This window comes from Orycteropus afer, unplaced genomic scaffold, assembly GCF_000298275.1.
Source record: "Orycteropus afer afer isolate SDZICR_OR568_19922 unplaced genomic scaffold, OryAfe1.0 scaffold00106, whole genome shotgun sequence".
NCBI lineage: Eukaryota > Metazoa > Chordata > Mammalia > Tubulidentata > Orycteropodidae > Orycteropus > Orycteropus afer.
In genome coordinates, this window is record NW_006921693.1 from 8,279,426 (window position 1) to 8,288,626 (window position 9,201).

Consider the following 9,201-nt stretch of genomic DNA (forward strand, 5'->3'; position numbering starts at 1 on the left):
TCAAAACATCTGGATGACAAGTCAAAGATTCCACCATTCATCAAGCTCTTCTCTATCCTCAGTTCTAATTAGCCATCGATTTGGATACTTTAGCATCATGCAGTTTCAATTAAGTTAAGCGTTGAGTTAGGCAATTGTCTGCTGGATTTGGGCAATGTGATTTTAGTAACTCAGGCATTCAAACATTACTTTCTCTTATGCTTTTTTTCTTTTAATCGAGGGTCCCAGAAGATTCCAGAATGACTATCATCTATGTTTTGTTTCAGTCTCCAACTATTAACTTAAGTTAAATTAAATGAAAGTTTACAGCTTCTTATAGACCCCCTTCCAAAGGCATCTCTTGTCTCACTTACTAGTGCTAAAGCCCAGTTCCAGGCATAACTCTCCCTTCGCCACATTTCCATGTGTATTACTCACAAATAAGCCTTCTTAGTAAAGTATTTGGCATTTCTATCTTCCTTCATGAAGACCAAATTCTAAGATTTCCAATTGTACACATGGACCAGATGTGAAATACAACTTACAAAGATAGGGAATTCAGTATGGATTTGCAACCATGGGACATACATTGTATCCCATTTATGCTAATGGAGCTTTGATAATTCTCTGTTGTAGGACAGCAGCTGCAAGAGCCTTAATGGCCTTTCTTGTCATACTCTTCTTCTTTTTGTGCCTTTTGCAATTACTCCAAACAAAAATCTAAAAATGGAGGTAGAGTGTAATAGGATATTCTGCCTCATCTTCAAAATGTTAATGCCAATACATGGCATATGTGTCCCCTCTCCTTTTATCTGCACTGATGGGGGACAGTAAGAGTTGGGGCACTCCTTTGACCTTAGGTGTGGCTTTATATTCTTCTCAGCACATACAATTAAATTGATTCAAATTGGGACTGAAGATAATCTACTTGCAGTCAAAAACTCACCTTATTAATCTAAATTTAATGTACATTTTCCATGATTTTGTCCCCACTATTAGAAGTTCTTTTTTGAAAAAAAAAAAAAAAGGCTCAGTAATTTTTTATCAATAATTCTGATGGAAAAAAAATGAACTTCTTGGTGTGTGCATGTGTGATTTTAAACTGGAAGGGATAGTAACTCTAATGGGAGAAAGGGACAAAATCCAAAATATCTCCCAAACTCATCTACTCTTTTCATCTTGGTTTCTTTAAACCAAAGGAGCTCTGGTTGTGTAGTGGTTAAGGCATTTGGCTGCTAACCAAAAGGTTTGAAACCACCAGCCACTCTATGGAAGAAATATGAGGCAGTCTGATTCCACAAAGATTTACAGCCTTGGAAATCCAGTGGAGGGCGCTATGAGTTGGAATAAACTCAATGACAGTGAGTTTGGTTTGATTTGGTCTTCTTTAAACATAGGCCCAACCATCATTTCTCCCATGAAAATGTCTGTGACAACTTCATATCCATCTTCTTACATCCGTTTGCACCCATTGTTTCATGCAACAGACAGAAAAAACTCTCAATAATGAAAATTTGTTGTTAAACTCTATAAATAATCTCATTACATACAGAACAAACTTCAAAATCTTCAATGCAATCTATAACTCAGCCATTATTTGGTCCCTGCTTTTGTTTCTATCCTCATCATTGAATCCTCTTTGCCTTGTTTACTTTATTCCAGCTACAATGATCTCTTGTTTCTTAAACACGCTATACTCATTTCTGTTCCTGGGTCTCCCATTTCATCCACCCATTCTTATAATTTATATTTATTAAGTGCTTAATTTGTGTCAAGCAGCCTAATCCCTCTTTACTTGGTTGTTTACTACTCATAGTCACATTGCTGCATGAAAGCCCCTTTCATAAGAAGATCCCATCTGAATATGACAGAAATGTCTACATACTCATCAAAGCTTATTTTCTCTTCTTTCTAGCCACTGTTCTACAATTCTCTATCTATTCTTGCATCTTGGTGAGGAATATTGTAAGTACTCACCTACCAAATGTGAGTGGAAGTGTAATAAGTCACTTCCAACCTGAAGTGGTCAAGGAAGAGTGATAGAAAAAAAAAAAAAAAAGACAACTCCCCGAATTACTGTGAGAAAGATACTGAGTTTATCACTTCTAGAAGCTGAATGCATTTTTTGGTTTATGGCCCAACATCACTCCAACCTCTGCTTCTGATGACACATCATGTTTTCTGACACTTTTGCCTCTTTCTTATCAGAACACTTGTGATTTCATTGGGCCCCTTGTATAATCCAGAGCAACCTCACCTCCTCAAATCTTTAACTAAGTCACATCTGCAAAGTCTCTTTTGCTATATGACATAACATATTCATAGGTTCTGGAAATTTGAACATCACAATATTTTAGGGACCATTATTCTCTCTACTATACCACGTGATAAGATATATAAAAGGATTAGAACTAAATGGTATCATTAACATTCAAACCCAAGGCAAAGTGAAAAGCCAGAGTGGAAGGAAAAATAAAAAGCTGCCTTCACTGAAAGGAGTGAGTGTAAGTGTGCAGATGACACAAACTTGCTTATCAAAAATGAAGATACATTGAAGTACATACATACTGATGAAGGTCAAAGTTTAAGGGTTTGGCTTTTTAAATAATCATATTATCTGAGAGCTTCGAAGTACCCATTATGAAATTTGAAAGAGAGAGGGAGAAGGAAAAAAAAAAAAAAGAAATAAAGAGAAAGTTGAGATCACATGCAAAATGGACACTGTATGTGGGTACCAGCATATGTAGTAGCATATTGCCACTGAAAAATAATATAGAGTATGAAAATTCTGTCTTCTCAAGCCTTAAAACCACTTTCAAGCTCCACACCTGCATCAGTTTTCAAGCTCCACACCTGTACCAGTTGTGTGTGTGTGTGTATGTGTGTGTGTGAGAGAGAGAAAACACATCCAACAATTTCTCTAAAATAAACATGTCATCTTTTGGGCATCTGATGTAGTGTGTGATCTAGTAGAGGAAGGATCTATAGAATCTGAATTATTACCATCACAGCAATTGACCAACATCCAAGGACTAGAGATTAATAGCTCACAACTATGATATATAGTCCACTCATGGTTATTTTAATGCTATGTGTCCACATTGTGGTGTGTGACCTGTTCTGTCACCATTGTCTGAGGTGCCTAAATGCACATTTGTTTTTCATTTATAAATTCAATATTTCATAGGATTTTTAGGAATCTTTTGGAAAACACTACCTAGGATTTTGTGAACATTTCTAGTGAAATCTGAAGCCAGTCACAATAATTTTGGAATTAATATGACTAGAGACAAAAATTCTCTTGTCTGATTCTAGCAGACAGGTAGCCCACACAATAAGCCACAACAAAGAAGCAACTGACATGGTGATGAGCTCAGAGGACACCTTATCCAAATTTCAATATGATAGAAAATAAAGAAACTCTCCTTGGAAATAAAATACCCATAGGTTTGTAAAGCTCACTGTCTTTGTTTTTTTCCTAAATGAAAAGATATATTCAGTATTTTTATATATGTTTCTTCCCTACCCTTCAACACACAATCCCCATTGTGAGCTTGCCTTTTAATTATTGACTCCAAAATGCTGAGTAGAGTCTGAACAATTACCGAATTCCCCATCAAATCCTCATATGTTGTGAATGAGAATCTCATTGAACATGTACTTGGGAAATGAAAGACAGATGGCCTTTCAGTCTGTATCTCCTTTATCTCTTGTCAAACCAGAACCAACTTCACATGTCTTCTCTGTTTTCTTTCTATCAATAAGTTTGCATTTGTTTCACAAATCATTCTTCTCCCTTCACTTGAGTGTTTTTACCAATTCTAATTCTCTAGATGGCTGCTCTGTTGAAATCCTCATTTATCATTTTGCCCTCTAATGAGGACCACTCCCTTCTCAACCAGGTCCTCATACATTTCTTCTCCAGCTTTTTTATAATAAAAGGTCAAATTATCTAAATATTTCTTTAGTATGAAACAATTTGACAAACTATTCCATATTCACTCTTCACTGGCATCTGAATTTCGGGCAGCTGGTGTCTCTGGATGACTAGTAACTGAAAGGTTGGTGGCTCAAGCCTACCCAGAGGTACTTAGGAAGAAAGGCGTGGTGATCTGCCTCTGGAAGATCACGGCCACTGGCAACCTTGGGAGTGCAGGTCTACTCTGCAGCACATGGCTTCTCCAGAAGATGGAACTGACTTGATAAAAACTGGTAACAACTGGTAGTCATGCACAAGGCACTCAGTAGTCAGGAGAAAACCAAAACAATCTTTTCCTCTCATTCACATTCACTTTCCCAAACCTGGAAAAGCCATAAGCAGCACTGGAATTAGAGCAAGAGAGGAATAGCAGGGGAGTGTGTGTGTGGGGGTGGGGGGGTGGGGGGGTGTGTGACATGATACTATCTCTTCCCACTGCTTGACTGTGGAAGTTGAGGGTCAGGTCTGACCTGGAAGATGGAGAAGTTTTTAATTTGAAAATTCTGTCTGAAACTAGAAACAAGGCTGACCATCTGTGATTGAACAGGTAGGGACTGCCTGAGAGCCTGTCAGAGCCAGAGAAGTGAGATCTAACACAGTACACTTGAGGGCAGTGGTTGAAAAGGAAAATCATTTTCAGGTTTGTGTTTAATGTAATATAGCCAGAAAGCTCCTTTGAAGCAAGGATGGTGGGACTTTGTTTCACTTACTTCGGACATATCTTTAAGAGGGACCTGTCCTGGAGAAGGACATAATGCTTAGAAAAGCAGAGAGTCATCAAAGAAGAGAAAGACCTTTAAGGAGATTGACACAGTGGCTGCAAGGATGGACTCAAGCACAGTGACAATTGTTAGGGTTAGGATGGTGCAGGATCAGGTAGAGTTGTATTCTGCTGTGTATGGACAGGGTCACTATGAGTCAGAACTGACTCAATGACACCTAAGAACAACTTTCATAATAAATACATTAATATATAGATCTTACATGAATAATTACATATAGATGTGCCTATATTTTATGATTAAAAAAAGTCTACACGGAAAAAAACCCAGAAAACTCAGATATGCCATTTAGTAGTTTGAGTGATGAAATATTGGGTAGCCTCTTTGAATCTCAAAATCCTCATTTAAGAGACAGAACAACAGGATCTCACTGAATTAGTGTGAGGTTTAAGTGAAAAGTAATACATCAAAATATCTAGCACAGTACCAACGGACTTGAAAACCGTCAATTCATCTCAGTTAACTTCCCTCAGGATAGTCTATCATCAAGTATTTTTTGAGGAACCACTGCTACCTAGGAACTGTACTGGAAATGTGTGTAATGAATTTTTTCCTCTGTGTTTTATAAGGGACACAAAGATAATATAAATAAACAAAAGAAACTGGCACAAAATCATCATCAACCCTAAAATGTGTGGTTTAAACTACAGTAGAGCTGATTTAGAAATCCAGAGTAAAGGGAGAAACAGGCAGACTAACATAACACATTTCCTAGAAAACAACCTAAAGTTCAAGTCAACAAGACTTGTTTTTCTTCCTTCTGGCTCTTTCCAACTTGAAACACATCCAGAGGCCTTTCTGAAGACCAGGAAGCTTAAAGACTGGGGAGCCAACTAGATTTCATTGTATTAGTTTGTTATCCAATACACCGATCTGTAATATCCAGATCCTTACAGAACATTCCCCCCTGGTACCCTATTTCAACATTTGCAATAGATTATTTGGAAAACACTGTTGGGGCCAAAGCCACATCTAACAACTCTCATTCCTAGAGCATCAAATTTTTATTTTAATGAAAACAAGACTCTAAGCCTTTAGACAACAATTTATGACAATGGGGAGCTGTGAATAAAGTGCAAGACCTAGTTACACTGAGTTTATTAATGGAAAACCACCATGAAATTTGTTTGTAGAATGTAGGTTCAGTTTATTTTGTTTCATCCCATTGTATGTGAGTTATAAATATGCATATATGAACACAAATATTAATAATGGAGGAGTATTTGCTAACGTTTTGGTTTTTCCAGCCTGCCAAAGAGAATCCCTCTGTTGTCAACCAACACCACCATCTTCTCAACCCCAGAAGATTCTATCTCAGTCACACTAGTTCTTACTCTTATGTGATGCTTGCAAAGTCAGAGAGTAAGCAGAGAAAGCCGGATGAAAGATGTTGTTGTTGTTGTTGTTGTTATGTGCCGTCGAGTTGGCCCTGACTCATAGCGATCCCTCCTTGGGTTTCCGAGGCAGTATCACTACGGAAGTAGGATTGCCCAACCTTCCTTCCGAGGAGTGGCTGGTGGGTTTGAACCACCAGCCTTCTGGTTAGCAGTCAAGTGCTTTAGCCACTATGCTACCAGAGCTCCTAGATGAAAGATAAGCCAATCTATATTAAATTTTGGAGAGAGGGGGGAAAAGGAGAGAGAGAGAATGAAAGTGAACAGCCAGAGTGAATGGGAGAATGAAAGTTGCCTTGGCTGAAAGGAAAAATATTGAATGCAGGTATGATGCAGATGACACTACCTTGCTTTTCAAAAATGAAGATTACTTGAAGTAGTTACTAATGAAGGTCAAAAATCACAGCCTTCAATATAGACTACACCTGAACACCAAAAAAAAAACAAAAATCTTCAACATTGGACCAATAAACAACTCCATAATAAACAGAGAAAGTTGAAATTGTCAATATTTTTATTCTACTTGAATCATTAATCAGCACCCATGGTAGCAGCAGTCAAGAATTCAAGCAACATACTGCACTTGGGAAATTTGGGCAAAAGAGCTCTTGGAAGTTGTACAGAGCAAAGATGTCACTTGGATAAATAAGGTGGGCCTGACTCAAGCCACGGGCTTTTCCATCTCTTCCCATGAATGAGAAAGATGGACAACAGAAAACAGCAGAAGAATTGATGCATTTGAATTGAAGTGTTGAAGAAAAATGTGGGCCGTACTATGGTATACTACGGATGACCAGAAGAACAAACAAATCAGTGGTAGAAGAAATATAACTAGAACACTCCCTAAGAGCAAGAATGGGGTGACTTCATCTTGCTTATTTCAGATACGTCATCGGGAAATAACACTGGTTAGAGAAGGACATCATATGGTCAAGTATAGGGTCAGTGGAAGAGAGGAAAGCACTCAGTGAGACGGACCGACAGAACAACCTCAAAAATGGACCCCGACATATCGAAGATTATGGAGGTGGTGCAGGGCTGGGCTATATCATAAGGTTGCCCTGAGTCAAAGCCATCTCAACAGCAACTCACAACAACAATAAGATGTTGGAGGAGGGTCATCGATCTCCTGAGTGTCTGGTAGGAAGAAAGCAGGAAGAAGAGAAAATAAGATATCAGAGTGTCACTGAGGTTATGAGCTAATACTTGAATGTCAGATAAAGGAACATAAATCATGATAGAATTTCATTTGCCATTTTAGTTTTGGATGGTGAATTATGCTTCTTCAAAACAAAATCCCCTTCTTACAAACAAAACCCTGCCTTGGGTTTCAAAGGCAGTATCTCTACAGAAGTGGATTGCCCAGTCTTTCATCCCAGGAGTGGCTGGTGGGTTTGAACTGCCAGCCTTCTGGTTAGCAGTGAAATGCCTTAGGCACTACACTACCAGAGCTCCCAAAAACAAAATCGTGTGTAGACTGACCCATTTGTATCTCTGGATTATGAGGCATATGCTTATGCTTAAGTAACCAGAAATTTTTTTAATATGGTTTTCCTATAGATAGAATGCCATTTGTTTGCTTAGCTAAACCATCTATAAGAGACTCACTTGTAAAAAATCTGTGTGTACTAGGTGAGCATAATATCTGCACGAGTAAATGAGGAAAACAGAGCAAAAGGTAGTAGGAAGAGGAGGGAAAGGAAGAGGGGAGTTAGAGAGAAAGGACTTAGTCAATGGAAATGTGAAATTACTTGGCAGTTTAGAAGATTCAGAACTTAAGGCCTGGAGAAAAAACATTTTTTTCAGAGAGACAAGACCCTTCCTGAAGGATCAATCAGAGCTGAGACAAGACTCTGGGGAACCAAATGAATTCTTTCTCCTCAGTAACTAAAATTTGTTATATGTCCCTCTTTTCTATAAGTTCCAACTATAGCTAAATTCAATCCAGGAAACTTAGGTCATCAGTTCTTGACCCAGATAGTGAATATTTGTTTGGTAAATATATGAACACACTCCCATAGAAACCACTGCATCCCTCTTCAATAGTACTGACTATATAAAATTAGTTATATTTTTCATGTTTCAGAGGTCTGGTGGCTTAGTGATTAAAGCTTTAGGCTGCTAGCCAAAAGGTCAGTGGTTTGAACCCATCAGCCGCTCCATGGGAGAAAGATGAGGCAGTCTGCTTTATAAAGGTTACAGCCTTGGAAACCCTATGGGGCAGTTCTGTTCTGTCCTATAGTACGACTATGAGTTGGAATCAATTTAATGGTAGTGGGTTTGGTTTTGGTTTCCTTTTATGTTACTGCCCCATTAATTGACTTAAGCTCCTTGATTTGGGAACAACATTTTATGCATGTTTGGAGTCCCACCTGGCAGAGTAGGTGCTTAAGGAATGAACAGTGAACTGAGCTGAAAATAAATATATACAGAAAATAAGCTCTATCTTGGGCAGAATGTAAAGTGGGTAGAGCTAGATACAGATCCCCTTCAGAGTCAGCAGGAAAGTCTTGGAAATAGATCAAGTGAATTCAGGATTGCCTTGTAAGGAGCTCTGGTGGTGCAGTGCCTAAGGCATTTGACTACTAAGCAGAAGGTTGATGGTTCAAACCCACCAGCCACTCCACAGAAGGAAGACTGGGCAATCTACTTCTGTAAAGATTTACCATCTCAGAAGCCTAATGGGGGTTGCTAATTGACTGGATGGCAGTGGTGTTTTTTTGGCTTTGCAAGGACGCTGGTAATGACATGGTTCCTCATAATTGTCCTCTAAAAACATGAGCTATCACAGCTTACCCCATTCCCCAGGCAAAGATTTTTATGGGTTTTGTCAGAAGATGAGTACCAAGTTTAAATAGATAAAAGAATATCTGCAAATTTTCTTTCTTTTACATTACAGTTATTTAGAAATGAATATAACTTCTGCACAAACATGCCTCACTTTATTGTACTTTGTGGTTTTTTTTTTTTTTTTTTTTACAAATTGAAAGTTAAAAAAAGTAGATGTGATCAACCCTGCATCGGGTAAGTCTATCAGTGCCATTTTTCCAACAGTATGTGCTCACTT